The sequence below is a fragment of the Symphalangus syndactylus genome, chromosome 6 (assembly GCF_028878055.3).
Source record: "Symphalangus syndactylus isolate Jambi chromosome 6, NHGRI_mSymSyn1-v2.1_pri, whole genome shotgun sequence".
Lineage (NCBI taxonomy): Eukaryota > Metazoa > Chordata > Mammalia > Primates > Hylobatidae > Symphalangus > Symphalangus syndactylus.
The window spans coordinates 65,436,070-65,459,597 of NC_072428.2; the positions used below are offsets into that span (position 1 = coordinate 65,436,070).

Sequence of the window (23,528 nt, forward strand, 5' to 3'; positions counted from 1 at the left end):
ACCTTACTTTCATTTTCTGTATATCACCTTCGTTTTTCTGTCCATAAATCTCTGACCATACAGCTACCCAGAGCCTCCCTGAACCTATTCTGGTTCGAGAGACTGCTCGATTTATGAATTATTCTTTGCTCAATTAAACTTTGTTAAATTTCATTTATCCAAAGTTATCCTTCTGACTAAATGAATGAATAAATGTCACTCTCCTTCCCTGTCTGCTTCTGGGGTTTTGCAGAATGAGCCACAAACCATGATAACAAACTTGAAGGAGGCTGTGTCCTACAAGCATTAAGAGCTTCAGCAGCTCCCACTTTCCTCTCAATCTGCTTAAACAAGCCTTTTAACCAAGTAGCACTGGAGCACAAAGTGGGAAATACCGGACATCCTCAAGGCCAACAAGGAAATGGAGAGGCAATAGATGAAGACTACAGGGGCAATCCAGAAGTTCCACAGAAAGGTACAATAATTCAACCCACTGGAGGAGAGGATGCCAACAGGGGCCTCTGCAAAGAGCAAGTGATCCTTTGAAGAAAACAAAGCTTCAGTTTTCTCAAGAAGTTCTTCAGAGAAAAGCAAAACAATAACAACAAACTTTCCTTTAGCTCTTCCCAGGCAGTGGGAATTTCAGACAGAAGATCAGCATATTTGCCCTCAAAAGCCACCGCTTGTGTGTGCCCATGTGACCAGGTCCACTGGGCATCTCTTCGCAGGAAGTCCAATGCTGCCTTTCTCATAAAGGCTTGATGGACAGCCCTTCTATATTCCTTACCCACCCTTCTTTGGGGCCAATACTGATGCCCATTACCACTCTTGGCTTTTAACCTAAAAGCCCAATGCCTACTGTGGTCTTAATTTATTGCCCAGTAGATGCTTTAAAAGGAAAGTGAAAAATATACAGGCATGCATGGAAAGCTAAAGCATTTAGAACTTCGAGCATCTTCCTTGTAGTAAATACCTAATACATATGTGTTAAACAGAGTATTTGAACTATAAATATGCTAGTATAATTATTATTATTTAACACTTGTATATATATATTTTCTTTCCATTCAGCTATGCATTTCTCTCATCATTTTGTTTAGGACCTTAACTATGAAGATAGAAACAAATACAAAAATCAAAGCACCTATATTTCTAGGCACTATACTAAGCCTTCATACACATTATTTCACTTAATTCCCTCAAGGACTCTGTCATCTTCCTCATTTTACAGATGAAGAATGTAAAGGTGAGAGAAGTTAAGTAACCTCCTCCCACCAAGATCACATACTAAGAAAGTGGTATGGCCAAGATTTGAAGTCTGCCTCTAACATCTCTGCTCTTAGCCACACCACCATACTGCCAAATTCTTCTTCATACATTCTTCACACAAAAATGTGTACCATGGCATTTAACAATAAATAGTTTATTCCTTAATTAAAGGATAAATGAGAAACAGTGAAAAGCCAAGAACAAAATGTAGAACTTGGTAGTTTACCATGGTTCGAGAAAACCAGTGAGACATTGTTTGGGAGGAAACATGTTGGTGTTTCTGAATAAGTTAGGGTGCATGTATAAATTTCTCTTTCTTCCCTTTGCTAATCTGGACAATGCAGATTAAGTTATTTTTCTTGTAGAATATGAGTGAAACAAATGTATAGTCACAGAAGTATGTATATGCACGTGTGTGTGTGTAAAAATCAAAGTTTGAAATATATCTTCTGAGCCTTCAGAGATTCATTTGGCCGAGAAATAGCCACAGTCCTCCCTAAAATTCTAATGCCTACGATTTATATGCTACTTACACAGATTAAGAAGTATTGAACAGTAGTATAACTATGACATTGAAGTTAAGGAGACTAGGATTCAAATTCTGATTCTGCTACCGAACAGCTGTGCCTCCTTGGCCAAGTTACTCAACTACTAGTGGTCTGGGTTTCCATTTCTGTGAGTTGTGGAGAGTAAAATCTACCTTGCAGGATTATTATGATGTTTGGAGATACTTTTTGTAAAATTCTTACTGTCATTTTGGGTACAAAACAGACACATAAAAACGATGGTTTTTATTATGCTAGGCAGAGGTAACATTATTTTCCTATTCTGGAATGCACACTGACACACTTCTACTCATTATGTAAGTCTTAATTCAAGTGTCATTTTTATTTATTCTATTAACATTTCTTAAGAAACTAATATAATGTTCTTTGCTATTATAAGGTACTTGGAGAAAAAAATTAAAAAATTAAAAACTTAAGATCTCTGATCTCAAGGGATGCACACTTTTTTATTTTTTTTTTTAGAGGGGGTTTTGCTCTTGTCACCCAGGCTGGAGTGCAGTGGCACGATTTTGGCACACCACAACCTCCCCCTCCAGGGTTCAAGCAATCCTCCTGCTTCAGCCTCCTGAGTAGCTGGGATTACAGGTGCCCACCACCACACCCACTAATTTTTTTTTTTTTTTTTTTTTTTTTTTTGCATTTTAGTAGAGACGGGGCTTCGCCATGTTGGCCAGGCTGGTCTTGAACTCCTGACCTCAGATGATCTGCCCGTCTTGGCCTCCCAAAGTGCTGGGATTACAGGTGTGAGCTACTGTGCCCGGCTGGAATGCCCTCTTTAATGGACAGGTTAACAGACCATTATGTGAAGTGTGGTAAGGGTCCAAAGAAAGCGATGTCCAGTGGGCTTTGCAGGCCAGAGGACAGGCTACAAGGAGAGTCAGATAAAGCTACCCCGAGAAGCTTACAAGGAGTTTCCCTTACAAAGGTTATAGCAATGATTATGAAAAGTTTCCCAACACCCCCAGGCTGTGATCACTCTTTTCTGTGAAGCCACCACATGATTTATATCTCTATCACAGCATTGTTCATATTGAACTGAATGTTTAATTACCTAGCTCTGCTACTAGACAGTGAACAACTTGAAAGCAGTGGTCATGACTTTGACTAAGATGAATTTTCAGCATCCCCCATAGGTTCTAACCTAGAGAAGCAGCTTGATAAATGCCTGAAAGAAGTGAATTGAATTGTCATGGACTTCTGAAAAGGCAGGTGGTTAAGCAGCAGGACAAACTATAACCGAAAACTGCAGCTGCTTGGGATCTAAGGGAGACAAGAGTGGCAGAAAGATTACTTCATTTGTTCTTGTCTGGAGAAGTTCAGATTCAGAGCAAAGCAATGCCAAAGGCAAAAGTGCCAGGCACTACTCTCTCATTTTGTTTTGTGGTCTGCGATTGAACTCTGTTTAGGACCTTAACTATGAAGATAGAAACAGCTCATTTTGTTTTGTGGTCTGTGATTGAACTCTAGTTTAGATCTGATGTCTATGGCCTGAGATGATTCTTAGTGTGGAGCTTTTGGTTTACAGTGCAATGCAGTCTCTTCAAAACATGACACCATGGCCAAGTAAGAGGTAAAAACCTGATTCTTACAAGATTTTCTAGCAGAACTCTTAAGTTCTTGTGAGGCTTAGAAAAAGTTAAACATTTACAACATGCCAATATGAAGATCATTTAGCCTCTGCTAATGACTTCAGTGGCTTTCTTAACTATGTTACTTTCTGTCTGGTTTCTCTACCTTATGTTTGCCTTAAAGAACTGGAATGAAAACGTATTTGCTTGGTTGGCTGATTTCACCTTTGATTTAGCAGCTCCAACCTCTACTTTCATTTTGATCCAATATTAGATGTGTTGTCAATTCATTGTCTTGAAATCTTGCCAGATTGCAAATAAGCAATTTCAACAAGAGTAATAAAAATGGACAGAACAGGCCGGGCGCGGTGGCTCACGCTTGTAATCCCAGCACTTTGGGAGGCCGAGGCGGGTGGATCACAAGGTCAGGAGATCGAGACCACGGTGAAACCCCATCTCTACTAAAAATAAAAAAAAATAAAAAAAAAAAAATTAGCCGGGCATGGTGGCGGGCGCCTGTAGTCCCAGCTGCTTGGAGAGGCTGAGGCAGGAGAATGGCGTGAACCCAGGAGGCGGAGCTTGCAGTGAGCTGAGATCGCGCCACTGCACTCTAGCCCGGGCGTCAGAGCGAGACTCTGTCTCAAAAAAAAAAAAAAAAAAAAAGGACAGAATATAAGGAAGAACATCAACTGTAATCCTTGCTTAACCTCCTGCATGGTCCAAATGTGTCCTTGGCTCCAAATGGAAAGTGAAGAGGAAATATAAATAGATAATTTAACTTTCATTAAAATTCAGTAACAATACCACAGACAAGATGGGGAAGAGAAATGATATCAGCATTTAGTGTGTGTTTACTATGTGCCAAGCACTGTCCTATGTTATCTCATTTACATCCCATGGCAACCTAACAAAATAGGTGACAGTCCCATTTTTGCAAGGGAAGAAGTTCAGACCCAAAGAAGTTAAGATAAATAATCATTTAAGATTAAAAGCAACAAAATGATGGAGCTATAATGTGAACTTCTTTGTATGTCTGGCTTTAATGTACATACTTTATCCATTATAAGTTTAAATGAGTGTTATTTTTGGAAATCGCTCAACTAGCCATACTTTTTGTTTCATTATAAATAATAGAACCATAGTATGAAGTAGAAGGAACAGAGGAAATCAAATATTCCAGAGACTCCATAACTCATCATGGGACTTAACACAGAATTTCTGTATTATCTTCAGAAATTATTAGTTTGATTTCATATTTGTGTGTGTATGTGTGTGTGTTCAGCAAATTAGAGTGTTGGTCAACATGCTGTTAATGCTGCATTAATAGAATTCCAGTGTAGCAAGTCATACCTTCATTAGCTTGTTGGCTATCATCACCAGCATATTTACATTGAAACACTGAATATAATTCAAGAACTTCTATTGGCACTTCTGGGATACCCAACCTGAGGACCACTGATAAAATCTGAGAGCACTCTGTAATTTCACATCACGTCTGCATGAAAATACTCAGCTTAGGTCTTTAGCTCTCTTTAACTTTTAAATTTAGTTATTTTATCAAGTATGTCATGAGTTTCTTCTCATTTATTTAAGTTTTCTCATTCAATAAACCAATATTATGATAATAGGATCCCAGACTCTAGCATTTGGAAAGAGTTGCTTATTTTTGACATTTTGGTCTAATATAATCTGAGTGTTATTTTTTGAAATTGTTCAACTAGCCATACTTTTTGTTTTATTGGATGTTTTGTACTGAACATGTTTTTCATGTTCTGAAATGGCAATACAACTGCAGCATATTGCAGATATCTGTGGGTTTTTTTTTGTTTGTTTGTTTTGCCTAAAAGTGACCTTTTGATTATTTTCTTTTTGCAAAACCAAAGAATCATTAAGGCTTCTACAAATAAAGCACAAACAAATAATAGCTGTTGCCATCTTATAACACTGACAGTTTTAATACTTATTATAAAGATTTGCTTAACCTCAAGCCTTGTAAATTGTATGAAGGAACATTAGCCCATTTACTTCCAGGGCAATTGGTGAGGTCATAAGGCTAATTACTAAGACTAAAACCCAATGCTCCTCAACTTCTCAGCTTACATCTGCCTGCTACTTGGTACTACCTCTGGAGTCCTAATTTCAAACATTATTAGTGGCTCTTCCCAAATGAGCAAAGAAAATCACATATGGACCCTGGGTTGCTCATTGCCAATGCTCCCTCCCAGAGTCAGATCTGCTTTCTCAGTTCCCTTTCTTCTTGATATATCCAATTCCTTCCTATGCTCAGTGTGCCTCGCACTCTCAGGCTGCTCAGTACCCCTGTCTGAGTAGGCTTCCTCATCCCTCGAGACTGACAATAGAATTTCCTCATCATCCCCATTCTATTAATTTCCTGAAGATAATAAGCCTATGAGCTATTTCAATTCTAAAATTTTTACTTCTGCTCTTTGCCACATCTATGGCAAGAATGAAGACTATTCTCAGCAATGAGACTGTCGGCACCCCGGAAAATGTCAACATTACTCTGAAGGGACACACAGTTATTGTGAAGGGCCCCAGAGGAACCCTGTGAAGGGACTTCTGTCCTATCAATGTAGAACTCGGTCTCCTTGGAAAGAAAAAGAGGCTCCGGTTGACAAATGGAGAAACAGAAAAGACCTGGCTACTGTCTATACTCTTTGTAGTCATGCACAGAACATGATCAAGGGTGTTACAGTGGGCTTTCATTATAAGACGAGGTCTGTGCATGCTCACTTCCCTATCAACGTCGTTATCCAGGAGAATGGGTCTCTTGTTGACATCCGAAATTTCTTGGGTGAAAAACAAATCCTCAGGGTTCGGATAAGGCCAAATGTTGCTTGTTTGGTGTCTCAAGCCCAGAACAATGAATTAATCTTTGAAGGAAACAACACTGAGCTTATTTCAAATTCAGCTGCTTTGATTCAGCAAGCCACAACAGTTAAAAACAAAGATATCAGAAAATTTTTGGATGGTATCTATGTGTCTGAAAAAGGAACAGTTCTGCAGGATGATGAGTAAGATCGAAGAGTTGTCCACCTACAGAAACAAGATGCTGGATGATTCCTAAGACCTATTTGGGATATATAAACAATGCAATAAAAGACCTATTGATGGCCAGACATGGTAGCTCACACCTGCAATCCAAGCACTTTGGGAGGCCAAGGTGGGTGGATCATGAGGTCAGGAGTTCAAGACCAGCCTGACCAGTATGGTGAAACCCCGTCTCTACTAAAAATGCAAAAATTAGCCAAGCGTGGTGGTGCACGCCTGTAATCCCAGCTACTCAGGAGGCTGAGGCAGGAGAATCGCTTGAACCCGGGAGGCAGAGGTTACAGTGAGCCGCGATCAGGCCACTGCACTCCAGCCTGGGTGACAGAGCAAGACTCTGTCTCAAAAAAAAAACAAAACGACAACAACAAAAAACTATTGATTTGGAAAATTTTTGTACATTTAAAAAATAAATAAAATTTTTACTTCTGATCACTTTTCCCTCTGGGGAAACTGATCTGGGGAACCAGGTGTTAGAGTCACACACAGTCCATGGTCTCTTTTCCTTAAGACTGTAATAGTACAGTAGTTAAGAGGACAGACCTTGAATCCACGCTTTCTGAATTTCAATCCCAGCTTCTGCCACCCAGCTGCATATCCTTCAACAAATTATTCAAACTCTTTCTGTCTCAGCTTCACTATATATAAAGTGAAGATAACAATAATACCTCTTTTAAAAGGGTTATGTTGAAGATGACATAAGTTAATTCACATAAAGTCTTTAGGAAATTGCCTAACCCATAGTAAGCACTCAATAAATGTTAGCTATTATTAGCTACTATTGAGTTCCTTCAGAGATGTCCTTCTCAGTTGCCCTTCACTTTGATCTCCAGAGATGGGCTTCTCAAAGATTCCCTTTCCTTCTGAATCCATCCTTAAAACAAGCTCAAAGCCTAATGATGAGAAAAACTGCATGTTTCCAGGAGAGCCAGCAACTCTGGGGTGCTCCAAACTTGGTGTTATTCTGTATAGTAGCCTGGATTTGACCTATCCCTCCCTGTATGCTTTGCTTCAGTGAGGCAGCATAATTTAAGTGGCTCCAAGGCCAGACTACCCAGTTAAAAACTCTGGCTCAATTCTACTTTCAAGCTTGGATTACCTTGGGCAAGAGCTTAATCTTGCTGTGCATAATAACAGTACCTAACTCATGAGATTATGAAGATTATATATTAGTTCAATATTTGTAAAACGCTTAGAACATTACCTGCATATAATAAATTCTATATGAGTTTGTTGAATAAATGCCAGTTCCTATTAGAGGAAGTAAAAATGTCCATTTTTGTCAAAGAATGAAACTGTACATGTGTGGATATGTTATATATATACACACACATACGTATATACGTGTATATACATATGTGTGTATGGGCGTATGTGTGTGTATATATATGTAAAGTGTGTGTGTGTGTGTATCAAAAAAAGACAGGTTGATTCCTTTATAAGTTTCTGCAGGAGCTTGAATTACCAGACCTTACTCCTAAATTACCACTAAAATTTCCTCAATGACTTTCAAACTTATAGTAACCACATTCATCCAAGTAACACAGTAAAGTCCTGAAAAATAATACTTATAGTAAACTAAGGCCAACTCCTGCAGCTTTGTATATACAAAGCTTTTCCTACCTAAATTGCATAGGAATAAATTTGTATGGAGTATAAATCAAATCCAGATAAATATGTTTTGCTATAATGAGAAATTTTAAAGTGATAGAAAGAGATACACTTTAAATTTCTGCAATCACTCATAGATCAAAGAAATTTTACATCAAATAGCTCCTATGTACCAGGCACCATATGAAGTTCTGCGTATATAGTGGGAAACAATAAGAGTGCCTGCCTTTCTGTTGCTTACAATCAAAATGACAAGGAGATAGGAATTAAGTAAGAACAGAATCCACCATAAATGAAGCAGAAGAGAAGACATGTACCTGCCTGCTGTGCTACCTGTAAACCAGGGCTACAGGTTCCCCACTCTACATGGACAGTTTTACCTCCTAGTTGGAATGAAGTAGAGAGGGACACTAAGTGCTTTCCTTTTTCAATACGATGTGCATTGAACAGTCAAGGTGCCCAATTTTGTAGTAGCCCTGAGAAATGACACAAAGAAAATACAAGGTCTTTTATTTTTCTATCAAGAAACCCCAGAGAGTACCTGCAAATTGATTTAGCTATTTTAAATGAATCAAGAAAAATTACCTGCATAAAAAAGAGTACTTAAAATAATGCTACAGTAATTTTTTCCTCGCCAGCATTTTTTTTTTTCTTCTCCAGTCTAAGCTGGTGATTAAAGAGGTGTCTTTCATTCTAAACTTAATTCCATTCTATTCAAGCTCTGGCCACAGTTAAATCAATTTATTTTCCATCGCTATGTAGACACCTGTTAACACATTTTAAGGTAGATTCTCTGTGTGTCTCTGGGTATACAGTAGGCACTTTCGAGGCTGTGCTAGTTACTTGGGTTGGGGGGCAGGATGGGAGGTGATTAGACTGCCAAATCAGTCTGTCCAGGAAGGCCTACTCAGGAATTGGGCCCTTTTAGTCAATTTGATGAAGATGTAACTTTCTAAAGGAAATCTCTGTGGACCAGAAACAAGTAATGCAGTTTTTGTAACTTCTTTCCTCAGAAACAGAGAGAGCAGTTATAATCATTACATAAGCAGCTTCAGAGCATAAGATGCAGAATCTGATGACCCAGCTCTTTATTTCTCAGGTGTTACCCCAGTTTCCTCACCTGCAATACTAAGGGACCAAATTGATTTCCTTTGCAGAAAAATCATCATGCAAGTTAGTAAAATCACCTTGTCCACTGTAAAATGTTCTATATAATTATTATTCCCTTAAAACTGGAAGGATGCTTCTCTTAAAATAGGGGAATCTTATCTCTTACAAAGCAGAGATTTCACCCATACCTTGAGAACAATTTAGACCACTAATTGGTTTGGGTTTTTTGTTTGTTTTTTTAGGCCAAGACTTCTCTACAGAAGAATAGGTGTATAGGGCTTTTAACTTTTCTTTCGCTACTTGGCAGAACAGCAAAAATGCCTCTGCAGCCAATGGGCATACAAGCCTGCTTCTTATAAAGCAATGTCTGATGTTTTTGAAATACGACAAGGAAAATAACCATAGGAGCAACCAGGTGTTAAAGCCCTACCATTGTGCCAGGTAGTTTACGTATGTTACCTCTAATCCTTATAATCACCCACGTAACATTCTCATTTTATTGATGAGTAAAGAAGTTCAAACAGTCAGTATCTTGCCCAGAGATACAGAGCTGGTAAGTGGTAGATGGGGAATTTAAACCCAAACCTTCCTGTTTCTAAATGTTTATTTTTTGCTTCCCCAATACGTGGCCGTCTATACACGCAGATGCAGTATATTAAGAATCCAGAAATCATTCCTGAGTTTTCCTGGGGGCTGAGATGGGTCTTTTCGAAGGTCCATCTACATATTCTAAGCCTATCCCACTGCTTCACATGGAATGAACCTCAACCCAATTCAGAAGAATGAGAGGCTCATATCTGTGTGAGTATCTCCTAGTGTGAAAAATATTTCTTCACTTCCTCCAGTAATAAGAGACTATCTTACTTCGCTACCTTGTACAGTTTTCTTTCAAAAGAGCATCTTGAAATTACAGTGTGCAAGGCACTATAAACACATGTAAAATGTCTTATTGGAGGCCAGGTGCAGTGGCTCACACCTGTAATCCCAGCACTTTGGGAAGCCAAGGCAGGTGAGTCATGAGGTCAGGAGATCGAGACCATCCTGGCTAACATGGTGAAACCCTGTCTCTACTAAAAATACAAAAAAATTAGCTGGGCGTGGTGGCAGGTGCCTGCAGTCCCAGCTACTCAGGAGGCTGAGGCAGGAGAATGGCGTGAACCAGGGAGGCAGAGCTTGCAGTGAGCTGAGATTGTACCACTATACTCCAGCCTGGGTGACAGAGTGAGACTCCATCTCAAAAAAAAAAAAAAAGATGTCTTATTGGAATGAAGTAATTTTTTAAGTAGACCAAGAAAAGAAAATGGGGAGAGTGGGAAAATAATAATTCTTGTATGTAGAAAATAATGACTGTTTTGTGGGTGCCTGAGCACTCTGTGGCTAACACAGGATAAGTCAAAGGCCTCTCCTTCATCCTCTGCCATTGTTTCAAGACACACAAATTCTCTTGAATTTGGAACCTGCAGTGCTAAAGAAACACATAGCTCTCATTTATAGAAAATTCATACCGCAGCACATTTTCGATTATCTGTACCCCTGCAGAGTTGCATTAAGAAAGTTAACATCTTAGCATGGAAATTTTACCCAAGAGTTTCAAAACCATGACCTTACTATACAGGCACTCCTACTTTCAAAATTGGATAAAGAGGAAGCAGTCAGGGATAAGAGAGAGGGAACTGGTTATGGAGGGAGACGGGCTTTGTTCACACCCTTCATATTCCAACTACTAGCTATGTGCTCTTGGGCAAACTATTGAACGTCTCTGAACCTCAAATTATTATCAGTAAAATGGGGGTTATAATAGGTACCTTTTCTAAGGGTTAAATAAAATATGTCAAGTAACTATCAATATCTGATATATAATGGGGCCTAAAATAAGGTTAGTTATTTTTACCCAAAGCCTGAGGAGCAGATTGTAACTCACTTGTTCTGAGAGTTTGGGAAAGGTTCTCATCGAACACAAGGATAAGCTATTAAGTGACTATCCATAATTATCTTATTTATTTATTTATTTTTTGGGACGGAGTCTCGTTCTGTCACCCAGGCTAGAGTGCAGTGGCACAATCTCAACTCACTGCAAGCTCCACCTCCTTGGTTCACGCCATTCTCCTGCCTCAGCCTCCCAAGTAGCTGGGACTACAGGCACCCACCACCACGCCCGGCTAATTTTTTGTATTTTTAGTAGAGACAGGGTTTCACTGTGTTAGCCAGGATGGTCTCGATCTCCTGACCTCGTGATCCGCCCGCCTCAGCCTCCCAAAGTGCTGGGATTACAGGCATGAGCCACCACTCCTGGCCCATAATTATCTTTAATAATGTTTTTGCATAGAGTGGCGAGCACCACAGGTGAATATTTCCCACGCGTGATTTTATTAATTGCACGCACTCCAGTAGAACATATTTCCAGTGGGGCATCTCCACAACTGGATGGACATAGGAAACCTGGTTCACAACATTCAGGCTAACTCAGTGAAAAGAACTACACAATAATTTGTCACATTTCTTCCGCAATGATGATGGTGTGAGATATCTTCCTGAAAACTTCTGAGAAGGGGGTCAGCTCTGAAATATCTAAAGTTTTGTTTTGGATTTTTCTGTTTGTCTGTTTTTAGTTTTCCATAAAAAGCAAAGCTGCGGGCTCTTAAAATTTTTCAAGATGGGGGTGCGGCTGTATTCTCTAGCACTGGTTTGCAGGGGTTAATAAGAAACTATGTGGCTTCAAGTAATCTATGCACACAGTAGATGGAAGAAAATAATCCCTTTCCCCTAAAAAACAGGTTATTTGAATTCAAATAAATCAGTATGGAGTACTTGACACCACAGGGTTTGACCATCTCCGTGGCTGTAAATGAAAAGAAGGACTTTTCAAAGAATTTGAATCAGGTACAAAATAAAAGATGCCAGTTGTTTATAGAAGCTGGCAATTAAGAAAATGTATGAGGGTAAACAGAAGAAAGTAACTTCCTGACAACTTCTTTGGACCTTAATTCTTTGGCATTTACTTGATATGTTTGTCAGAGCCAGGCAGGGAGCCAGAATAACTTCTGCAGACTTCTCATCACCCAGAAGACAGGTGCAGCATGAACTACTTGGATGTTTCAGTCTGACAGAAACAACCAGAATCCAAAGCTTCCTAAAGTAAAAAGAAAAAAAACCCTATTCTTGAAACCAATGGCCTGGAAGGTCAAGTTTGGTTCAAAAAATAACAATCTCAGAGCACAAGATTTTACACTTAAACAAAAGGGGGGAAAAACAAATATTAATATAAAGTTTTTAGTCAGTCCCTGCTGAGTAATATATACTAAGGGTTTCATTTCATTAGAATCATCAAACCTTTACTGCATGCACATGTGATAAGCGCTGTGCTGGACCCTGAAATGCAAAATGTTATCCAGCAGATGTCTAATGATGGGAGATCCTCTCTTCACACATTAGTAGCACAAGTTATAACCCAGGCATATTCTTTGTCACTGAAGGGCTTAAAGTGTATGTCTTTATATGTGACTTGTGTGTGTAGGTATTGAGAGAGTAAGACAGGTAAATATTAAACAAACATAATACAAATTTATAAATGCTAGAGGCATTTATAACATATATAATACATAATATATTATCTAAATTTGTTGGGGATGACTTATATAATAAATATTTTAGGTACTAATGGCATAATAAGAGCTATGAAAATACAAAGAATGAATTAAGGAAAACTTCATATAGGAGGTACATTTTAACTGCACTTAGAAAGGTATGTACAATTATGCCAGTTGAAATAGTGGGAGAGAAGGTTTTGCTCAGACATCTTTGTGTACATGTATATAAATCAATGATGATAATGATGCCTTCTCTAGACCTATAGTTACAATCATCACCAAATTAATATTTCTTATAAAACAAGTGATAATTAATATTGGGCCATAATGTATTCAATGAAATATAAACAACAAAGGCAAGCATGCATCAAATCCTAGGCACATCAGATTACAATTATTGTTGTCTAGGTATTTCAATAGATCAACGCAGTAGAAATGTTTTCAAAATTAAGTTTGATGATCAAAATTTTGTCCTGTGTAAATTTTCCAAGATTAATTCCTTTCGCCTATTCACTCATTTCTGCATTTATTTAAAACATCTTTATTAAACACCTATAGTGAGGTAGCATTAGATCATAAACTCCTTGAGGATGCATTATGTACTCATTAAATGTTTGTAGATGACTTGCAGATGAGAGCTCACATCTAGTCTGTGACACAGTCGGTTCAGTAACCTCTGCCATAGAGATGTGAACAGTATTTGGGGGCTAAAGCAGATCCTACTAGGCTTTCTAGCATTTATTACCAAAACTGGTGTGAATGTACAGTGAAATGATTTCCATATGCAGCAAATACTACATGCACCTCTTTAGTTGTATGAATATTCATTAATATTAATTATGTATACCATTTACTGGGCACTTACAATGTGATAGTTATGGTGCTTAGTACTTACCATACTTCATTCTCACAATAATTCCATAAAGTAGGAATTATTAGCCTCTTTTACAGATGAAGAAAATGAGGCCTAGAAACCTTAGGTAACTTACCCAAGGTAACATACCTAGTAAAAACAGGAACTAGATTATGAACAAGATCTTACTGCCTACAAAACCTATGCTCTTATACCCAAGTCATCTTATTTGGCACTTTTGATTATAAGCACTTGAGAATAGAGGCCACTTAGAATGCTAATGTGTGTTGATACTAAAAAGGACCTTGGAGATGCATAGAAGAAGAAACCCCCTTCATAGAAGAAGAAACAGGCTGGTTCTGATACCGTGATTACCAAAGGCTTATTTTGTCGCTAGTGCAAAGGGCACATGCATTCTAGCGTGTTTGTGTCATAGTTAAATGGATTCAGAATGAATGCTAGTGCTTCCCAGTCTAATACAGAGATGCAAGTAGATAAAATTTGTGTGAGAAATTGAAATCTAAGGGGAAGACTGTAGCTTCTTGACTTTCATTTTATTTCATTTTTCTCTATTGCATCCATTATAGTTTGGATATTTGTCTCCTCCGCATCTCAGGTTGTAATTTGATACCCAATGTTGGAGGTGGGGGCTGGTGGGAGGTGCTTGGAGCACTGGGGTGGATCGCTCATGCACTGCTTGGTGCCTTCCTTTTGGTAATTAGTGAGTTCTCATTCTTAGTTCTTGCTAGAACTGGTTATTGAAAAGAGCTTGGCATACCTCCCTCAACCCCCGCCCTGTCTTGCTCACTCTGGCTTTCTCTCTCTCTCCCTCTCTCTCTATATATACATGTGTGTGTATATATATATATCTCACACACACACAGACACACAACCTCCAGCCCTCACCAGAAGCAGATGCTCCTGTCATGCTTCTTGTACAGCCTGCAGAACCATGAGCCAAATAAAAAATTTTTTCTTTATAAATAATTCAGTCTCAAGTATTCCCTTATAATAACACAAAGACAGTCCCACAGTGCCTCATTTCTGAGTAAATATGATTTCTTATTTTTTTTCTGAAGCAACAAAATGAATAAAATGTGAATTTTTACAAATGACATATAGGGTTTTCTTTGATTTCTCCTCCAATGATTCAGGTGTAAAGCTTCCAAGTACTTAAGCTATATAAGCTTTGAATCGGGGCCATTTTTCTTTGCAGGTTTTGTTCTTTGTTTTCTTCCTGGATCTTGAGTACTGCCATGCACTCAAAAGTTCCACAAACCTTAGAGCTCTTAAATATGACCATTAAGGATTCTCTGATGAAAGGAACATACCATTAATTCCCTAGTAACAGTTTCTTTATAGAGTGTCACCAAGTACAAATATCCCATTTTCAAAAAGGTGGTAATAGACCATTAAAATGAACTGTGATACTCAGCAGAAAACATTTGTTTTTATATAATAGGACCAACTCAGCATCCTACAGAATAAAGCCCCATGAGGTAGATATTAGTAGTGAAGGAGAAAGGCTGTGTAATGAATAGGGTGGAGAGAAATTCATGTATTAAATAAACCCAAATGTTTGATTTCGGTGTGTTGATGAATTAGGTGCTAATGCATAAAGCTACTCACAGTGGCTATGATTTGTGTGTTTTGTAATATGTTTTTAAACAGGAAAATCAAGGTACTGCATTTTCAAAGGGGAAGTTATGCAAAAATGTATTTTGTGTAACTCTTTATTTGATACGTTTGCTGTCTACTGGAACTGGCCTGCAGCAAAATAGTGAAGTGGCCAGATCTTGTCTTTGGCCCACTTTGTGCTTTGATTCCTCTGAGACTGCCTGTGGCATGGCCCTGAAGGCATGCTTTATGCCTGCAATCCTAGTTCTAAGGAAGGATTCCAGGGAAAATCACAGGGCCACACCAATTCTGCCCTTCCATAAACGTATCTCCAAACTCAGACCTGCTCTTAAAGCTGCTTAGAAATCCTAGAGATGACTCTAGGAAGTTCCCTTGTCTAATGTTCCTTCAGAAACTATTCCAAATTCCACCACCTTCTTTGAGTCCATAATACAATCTCTCTCCTTCAGAGAGTAAACACAAGGTACCAAGAAAGAACCCTTTCAGCTTCCAGTTGATGTGTACTCTAGTAGCCTCTATTCCAAAACTAATGTACCCCATGAGCTGAAAATTGCATCTATTCATTCCATCTCCTCAGAAATATACCTCTTTCCTCTATTTTAACTTTTTCCTCTGAAGCTGCTCCAAAAGTCTGCCTACATTTGTTTAATCCATTCTTTACCTTTCATTCTTTCTTTCTCCCACTACAATTGAACCCTCCTCCCTCATTATTCCACTGAAACCACCCATGTGGAAGTCACCAATGACTTCCTAATTACCAAATGAAAAGAACCTTCTCTCTCTTTTGTTGTAGGTATTGGAGATGTGGGAGTTTTGGCCTGAAACTAGACATTTTCGTTACTGAATTGAGTCTATTATGGAGAAATTGGACATCTTAATTACTGAATTGAGATCATTATTTACAGTTAAAAGGCTCATAAAAGCTTGAGCCAACTGGAGTAGTCACACAAAGCCAAGAATAGTGAGAAGGTAGGAGAATCTTGTTTATTTTATTTACACTGATGAAGCGACAGACACACAGGGATTAAGAAACTTCCCAATATCCTATATCAGGTAAGTAGCAGATCTTGACGTTGAAGCCAGAGAGCTATGCTCCTTCTTGCTTAACCTCTCATTAAACTGCTATTCATAGTCTCTTATGTTGTTACTTTTTCAATAATATGCTTCAGAGTCTCTCCCAATAAGTATATACTGATCGCAGTATTTAAGAGCTGAACTATATTTTATTGTGTTAATATGCCATAATGGATTTTACCATAACAGAAAAGTTACAATAAACTTTCATATATATATATATATATATATAAAATTTTTGTGCACTTGTTGAAGTACCATTTGCATGGTAAAATTTCTGGAAATGGATTTGCTAAGTCTCAAGGACCTGTGCTTTTTAAAAAGTGATGGATACTATCCAAATGCCCTCCAGAGACACTGTACCTTTTTTTTTCTGAAAGCAAACACTATCTTACTTGACCTTTCTGAGCTATTTGACTTGGTTGACTCCTTCCTTCATCAGTGTATTCATTTTCATGATACCGTTACCTTCCAGTTGATATCTAACTCTGCCTGATCTTTCTCCATCTTCTTTAGAGCATCCTCTCCCTTCATCTCCCCTTTAAACACTGGGTATTCTCAGGCTCACTCCTTTTCTTTTCATCTATAAGTTCTTCCCAAGTGATTTCATCATACTTATTGTTCCAACTATAAGAGTTAAACTGCACTCCATATCATCTTAGAAAATCTTAGCCTTTTCCTGTTATGTAGTATTTGTGTACTTTTGGACCAATTAATTATGTTAATGGAGGAGAACTCAGTGATACCCTTGATACTAAGATGTTCAGATCCAGATCCAGAAAACTTTTCAGAGTTCACAGGAAGACGCTATGTGTCTTGAGACAAATAAAAATAGAAGCTTTCAAAGCCATGAAGAGAGCAAAGGTCACTCCTCTTCCGTCTCCCGGTGAATTTCATACTACTTGAGATGGTCACAGGTTGTTGGAATCCAAAATCAGGTGAAGCTGTTGGTATTGGAAAACAGACTATGGCTTTTGAATTATTATGTTGATATGATGTCATTTATAACTAATGAGGCATTGGGAAATGTTTGAATGGGAAAAGGGATTTTTGTGACTTGTATAAGCTATGGGAACATGTAACCTTGGAGACTGGACTAGTGACATCTATAACTTTGCTTCCATAACACCAGTAGGCACCATGAAAGGTGAAAACTCTGTGATCCAGTTCAGCATCAAACTTTTTCATATATTCTAAGACCCCAAGAGTCATGAGTACCAATATACAGATTTTAATGCCAGTAATAATAAAGTGGTCAGAATTATTGGAAGGTGGAGGAGGTACATTGGGAGATGAAGAATATCTCTGTAAATATGTGAGTAAAGACTAGATTAATATAGCAGGAGAGTTTTAGAGGGAAGAGAGGAGAAAAATAGGCTCATCTGGAAGAATGATAGCCAGATGATTATGAAAGAAGCTATAAAACCTAAGCAAGAAGCATGAAATATTTGAATGCATGAAGAATGTTCTGTGTTCCTGGAAGAGTAAATATTGTAAACGTGTCACTTCTTTCCAAAGTTTGTCATAGCTTTAATGCAAAACCAAGTTAGACATTTGTGTGTGTGCCTGTGTGTGTGTGTTTCTTTTTCTTGAGTTTTGTAATAGTCTAATGAGAAATAATAGTAGAGGAATGGAAGATATACAAGAGTTATTTAAGAGACAGATTTATATCAATGGTTGATTATTGATTAGGTGTATGGGCTATGGGAGGAAATTTAGGGTAATGCACACCCTTCTGTCTTGAGAGATTGGTTGGATCAGTGTGGCATTCACTGTCACAGGCCAAACAGGAGCAGGATCACGTTTAAAGAAGATGGCAATGAAATCAGCTTTTGACATTTGAAATCAAACTGTTTATGGAATGTGTAAGGAAAGATTTTTTCAATAGCTTTGGGATAAGATCTAAAGTCAAGAAGACAGGTCTGGGCTAAGTTTATTGATTTGGACATTAGCATATAAAAATAGACATGCCAAGAAAAATAAAATTAATTATCATGTTTAGTACTTACTGAATACCAGGGACCAGGCTCAACTGCTATAGGTATTATTTCATTTAAATCTTTTAACTATTATTGTTAGACCCATTTTACAGATGAGAAAACTAAAGCTTAAGTTATTAAGTGACTCACCCAATGCACAGAGTTAGCAAGAGGAAGAACCTGGATATAAATCTAGGCACTCCAAATCTAAAGTCAGTGTGCTTCACAAGATAGTGCAGGACAATGGTGAGGTATAATAGAATCCAATATTGTAGGGTTTTTTTTTTTTTTTTTAGATGAAGTCTGGCTCTGTTGCCCAGGCTGGAGTGCAGTGGCGTGATCTCAACTCACTGCAACCTCTGCCTCCCGGGTTCAAGTGATTCCTGCCTCAGCCTCCTGAGTAGCTGGGATTACAGGCATGCGTCATCATGCCTGGATAATTTTTGTATTTTTAGTAGAGACAGGATTTCACCATGTTGGCCAGACTGGTCTCCCACTCCTGACCTCAAGTGACCTTCCTGCCTCGGCCTCCCAAATGGCTGGGAGTACAAGTGTGAGCCACCGTACCTTGCCCAATATTAGATTTTTAATAATTAAAGTAGATATGATTCCAGACTTGACAGATGTAGAAAGAAATTCAGAGCAGTTTCAATTCTAACTGAAGGCTCTTTCAAAAAGATCTAGCTTACATTAAACTGAAATGAGTTTCCTGGTAACCTCCACCCAATGCCTACCTTGAAATCCCTGCAATCAACAGAGCAAAACCAAAGTCTCCTTACATAGTTATTTGAAACCAGTAAGTCATGAGTTTCCATATTCCTGCCTCCACTAATTACTCCCCTGTTACCTCAGCATCGTCTATCCTTTAGTTAAACATCGTCACTTCTTTAAATAGTCTCTTACATGATCACCTTGAACTGCCCTCACTTGTGCCAGCTCCTGTTTGAGTATTTCTCTTGCACTATCATGACAGAAGCAGACACATTATGCATTCAAGAGTGATGATCCTGCTCCGTAAATTATAATTCCACCAGTATATGTTCAAGTCCTCCTAACTTATAGGATATTACAGCAAACATTTCCACCTGGGTCTCAGGAAAATGTCTCCTGCTCCTCTCAGTGTCAGGCATTCTCTTGGCTCTTTCATGCAATAACAGGATGGGGCACAGTGAGGAAGAGGATGGAGGAATTAGTAGCTTATTGTCTCTTCTAGCCTTTCTTGGGAGAGGCATTTGGCATCTCCATCACTCCAGAATTCTAAGGCATTCCTACAGAAAAGATCTTTAGCCTTAGGTTACTCATGCAAACTCAGTGTTGGTTATAACTCAGCTTTTCTGTTTGTAGATGACCAAGTGTATAAGACTGAATGCTTTCTTAATAGAACATGAAGTGGCGTCTTATAACTCTAGTATTACATTATACAGTATCCACAAGCCACACCATGAACCTGAGGACCCTCTCTTCTGAAGATCCAAAAGCTTTCTTCTCCATTGCCATCACAAGCAATTCACTCATGGAACTTCTTTGTAACCCCCATATCCTCCTTGAAGTGAAGTTTTTTGTGACCCTCACCTCATCCCATCTCTCACTGAATCTTGAAGATCATCACATTTGTCTAATTTCTTCTCACTTATTATAAACTCTGTGAGGGCAGGGGCTATGGATTACTTACCTTTAAATGCCCCACATCATCTAAAGCATAACTGGACATTCATAAATGTTTTCTTAAAGAATTGCAGTCTACCATGGATCACTTTCCTGGGAGGAGGGACTATTTTTCACCTGCTAACTGTGCCATTCTTTGATCCCTACTTTCTTATCTGTAATTGGGAATAAAATAGTAGCTTCCTCACAGGATCATTAGTAGGATATAATCAAATAATGAGTGGTACATAATAAATCTTGCCTATAGTCACCATTTAGTAAGTCCTGTCATTTATACCATTATTCCAACTGTATTAAAGGACGTGCTGTTCTGAATTGTAATATTTTTTCACTTCTCTCTCTGGCTGGCTGGTATGTTCAATATCAGGGCCTGGATCTTACTTACTTTTGTACATGGCACAAATGTTTGTTGGATGCAAAGCTACCTCACACCAAGCCTTTGCTTCATCACATTCATTCCCTTACTTTAGTAGTGTGTGCTGGCATGAAGTTCAGAGGCAAGAGTTTGCTGACACTCCTCTCTTGGGACCCCGATGTAGCTCTGGTTTCAGCAGACTTCTTACCACTCTCTTCTTCTCCATCTTTTGTCCTCAGCAGACCACCTGTCTCATTAAAGTCTGGAGCTTTGGGAAACTCACTTTTTTCTATCCTTATTTATTTAAACAGAAGCCTCCTTGAGATAAAAACGTATCTAAATGTTTTATAGCATTTCTGAATTTCTGTTTCTCTTAACTGAAGTTCCGTTTGTAATGTGTAGATAAACATTTTTTCCCTAGAAAAATGAAAATGCTGGCCAGCTGTCAATCTTTGGTAGATGAAAGGCTCTGATCTGCCCTGTGTGTTGTACCCATTATCAATAGGTTTGCAGGGTAATTTAACCATTCTATTTCCTCCCATCCCATTCCAATCTCGTTTCATTTCATATTTTACAAAAACTGGAAACATAAGCAGAACACTGACTTATAATCCAGTTACTCAATTTCTACAAAGAGTGGCAAAAGACTCCAGAGAATGCATACATAGTTTGACTCCATATGCTTTAATGTTGAGCAGCCTGCTTGGTGTTGTCCAATGGCACAAACAATCCTCAATCTCTTTTGAGCCAAGAGTTAAATTTTTCTGTTATCCTGAGTGATTTACTAGAGAACAGAGCAGAAAATAAACTTAACGGGCTACTGCATGCTATTTCTTAAGCAAAAAAAATACTAAGTCACATAGAAAAGAAATATTTGGAAGAAAGGGCCCAGATTTGGAGAGATGGAGCTCACCAGAAGAAAGAACATCAGGATTGAAAGCCAGAAGATCTGGGTGTGACTCTTGGTTTTGTCTCATTCTGTGACCATGAGCAAGTCAAAATCTCTCTAAACCTCTTTATCCTTATCTGTAAAATGATGACCAAACTGTACTTTGTTTTTGTTTTTTTTTTTCATGGAGTGGTTGTGAGAATTAGACATATGTGCAAGTGCTTGTAAATAGCAGGAAACTATGCAAATGTTACTCTTAATTTCTATCAGGGGGCCTTTTCATCCACCCATGCAAATGTTTCAGCCTGTGCTCAAGTGTTCTGAATGGCATTCTGCCAGTTCATTTCCATTCACTAAAACAATCAACATTCCAGTAGAATATTGATCTGGGCCTCAGAGTAGAAAGCAAGACTAATTTATTCATGACTTAGTAACAGAGACAAAGAAAAGATATGTTACCTTAGGTCAATTTTCATTATGTACAAGAAAGACAAAGGAACCATACAGACACCGTTAACGTTAACAACAAACCTCATGGCAGAAAACCTCTGCATGGAAAGAAACCCAGTCCTACTAGAGAGAAGACTGTTGTTTCATATGGCGTGCATCGACAGGTTGGAATCATGAGGCATTCAGTTCCAATTTATCATCAGTAGCAAAGAAACTCTTCCATGTGTATAACCAGTCCAATCTTTCTGAAGTATTCAGAAATATATCCAACATCTGTTCACTTCTCTACAAAGACATCCATTCTATTCGCTTGAGCCAAGGAAACAAAAATCACCATATAAACCATAGGTCTGCTTGCTAAAAAGGCTACTCAGTATATTAAAAATATATTAAAACAATATAATAAACTGAAATTTTAGAAAAACTTTATCATACTAAGAGTATAGCCAAGTGTAGTGGAAGAGAAATATAAGTTAAATATAGTAGCAGGAAGGAAAGAAAAATATTCTGGGCTAGATGTCAGAAATCTAATATTCAGCTCCTATGTTTGGGATCATGAAAAGTCTCTTGACTCTACTCCGTCCCATTTCCTTAATTGTGAAAGAGTATAGTTGAATTTAAACAATCTAGACCATAATGGAAACAGAGAGATCATAGTTCAAATCTCTGTCCTAGCACCCACTAACGAAGTCACCTTAGGATAAAATCTCTAAACAATTAGAACCCTGGTATCTTCATCTGTTAAGGGCACATAAGATAATCTCTCTCAAAAAATTGTAATAGGGAATGGAAAAAAATTCATTTAAAATACCTGGAGCACAGTAAGTATTTGAACTATTTTAATTCTCTACCCCCCAACAAGTTTATATTTCTGTTTATTGCGTCAGGATCAGTTCAAACTAATAGTTTTGTTTGTAATAATTGCTATTTATTGAGCACCAACCCTGTGCCAGGTGTTATCTTTATCCCTAATCTTCACAACGATTCTTTAAGTAGTCATTATTGTCCCCATTTACCATAGGACAAAACTGAAGGCCAGAAGGATTAAGAATCTTTCCAAGGATCACACAGCTAGTAAAGCCTAAAGCAGATATTAAAAACCTGATATGACTGTTTTAATGTGCTAATCCATCTCCCAACAGACCTGTAACAACAATGATAATCATAGTAATAATAAAAATAAACCTATTTTAATCTAATAGCCAAAAAGTTCACAACGGTGATCCTTTGGAGCACTGCAGCTTACTGAACTCAACTAAAAATGTGTGATATAATCAAGCAATGGCAAACAGGGGCTGTGACGGAATGACTACAGACAGAAATGCTGTAAGGAGCCACAGAAAAGAGCAAAGAGCCATAGCCATGGCACTGGCAAGCCTGGATCCCTGCCCCTAGAGCATTCTTTTTATGAGACCAGCTCTATGGCCTACACATCGGACCAGAAGTCCTCAACCCTTTTGGCGCCATTAAACAGTTTTGTGGAGGACATATTTTTTTCACGAACGAGAAGGGTGGGGAGACAGATTCAGGATGAAACTGTTCCGCCTCAGATCATCAGGCATTAGATTCTCATAGGAAGCACACAACCTAGATCCTTCACATGCACAGTTCACAATAGGTTTCCTGATCCTATGAGAATCTAATGCTGTTGCTAATCTGACAGGAGGTAGAGCTCAGGCAGTAATGCTCAGTCACCTGCTGCTCTCATCCTGCTGTGTGGCTTAATTCTTAAAAGGCTACAAGCCAGTACCATTAGACCACACTCAACTGCAGGATCTGCTTCCAATGCTGCTCGCAGTCAAAATTTAATATAGTTATTTATTGTCTAGCATTGCAGGAAAGGCTGCTAATTAACCTCCAGTAAAC

General features: G+C 38.4%; 1 protein-coding gene and 1 pseudogene across 9 annotated transcripts in view; one reads left to right on the forward strand and one right to left on the reverse strand.

Annotated features, from left to right (window-relative positions):
* Positions 1-23,528, reverse strand: part of DLG2 (discs large MAGUK scaffold protein 2) — a 2,194,174-nt gene that overhangs the window by 1,187,391 nt on the left and 983,255 nt on the right. The window lies entirely within an intron of this gene.
* Positions 3,884-7,538, forward strand: LOC129483870 (large ribosomal subunit protein uL6-like; annotated as a pseudogene).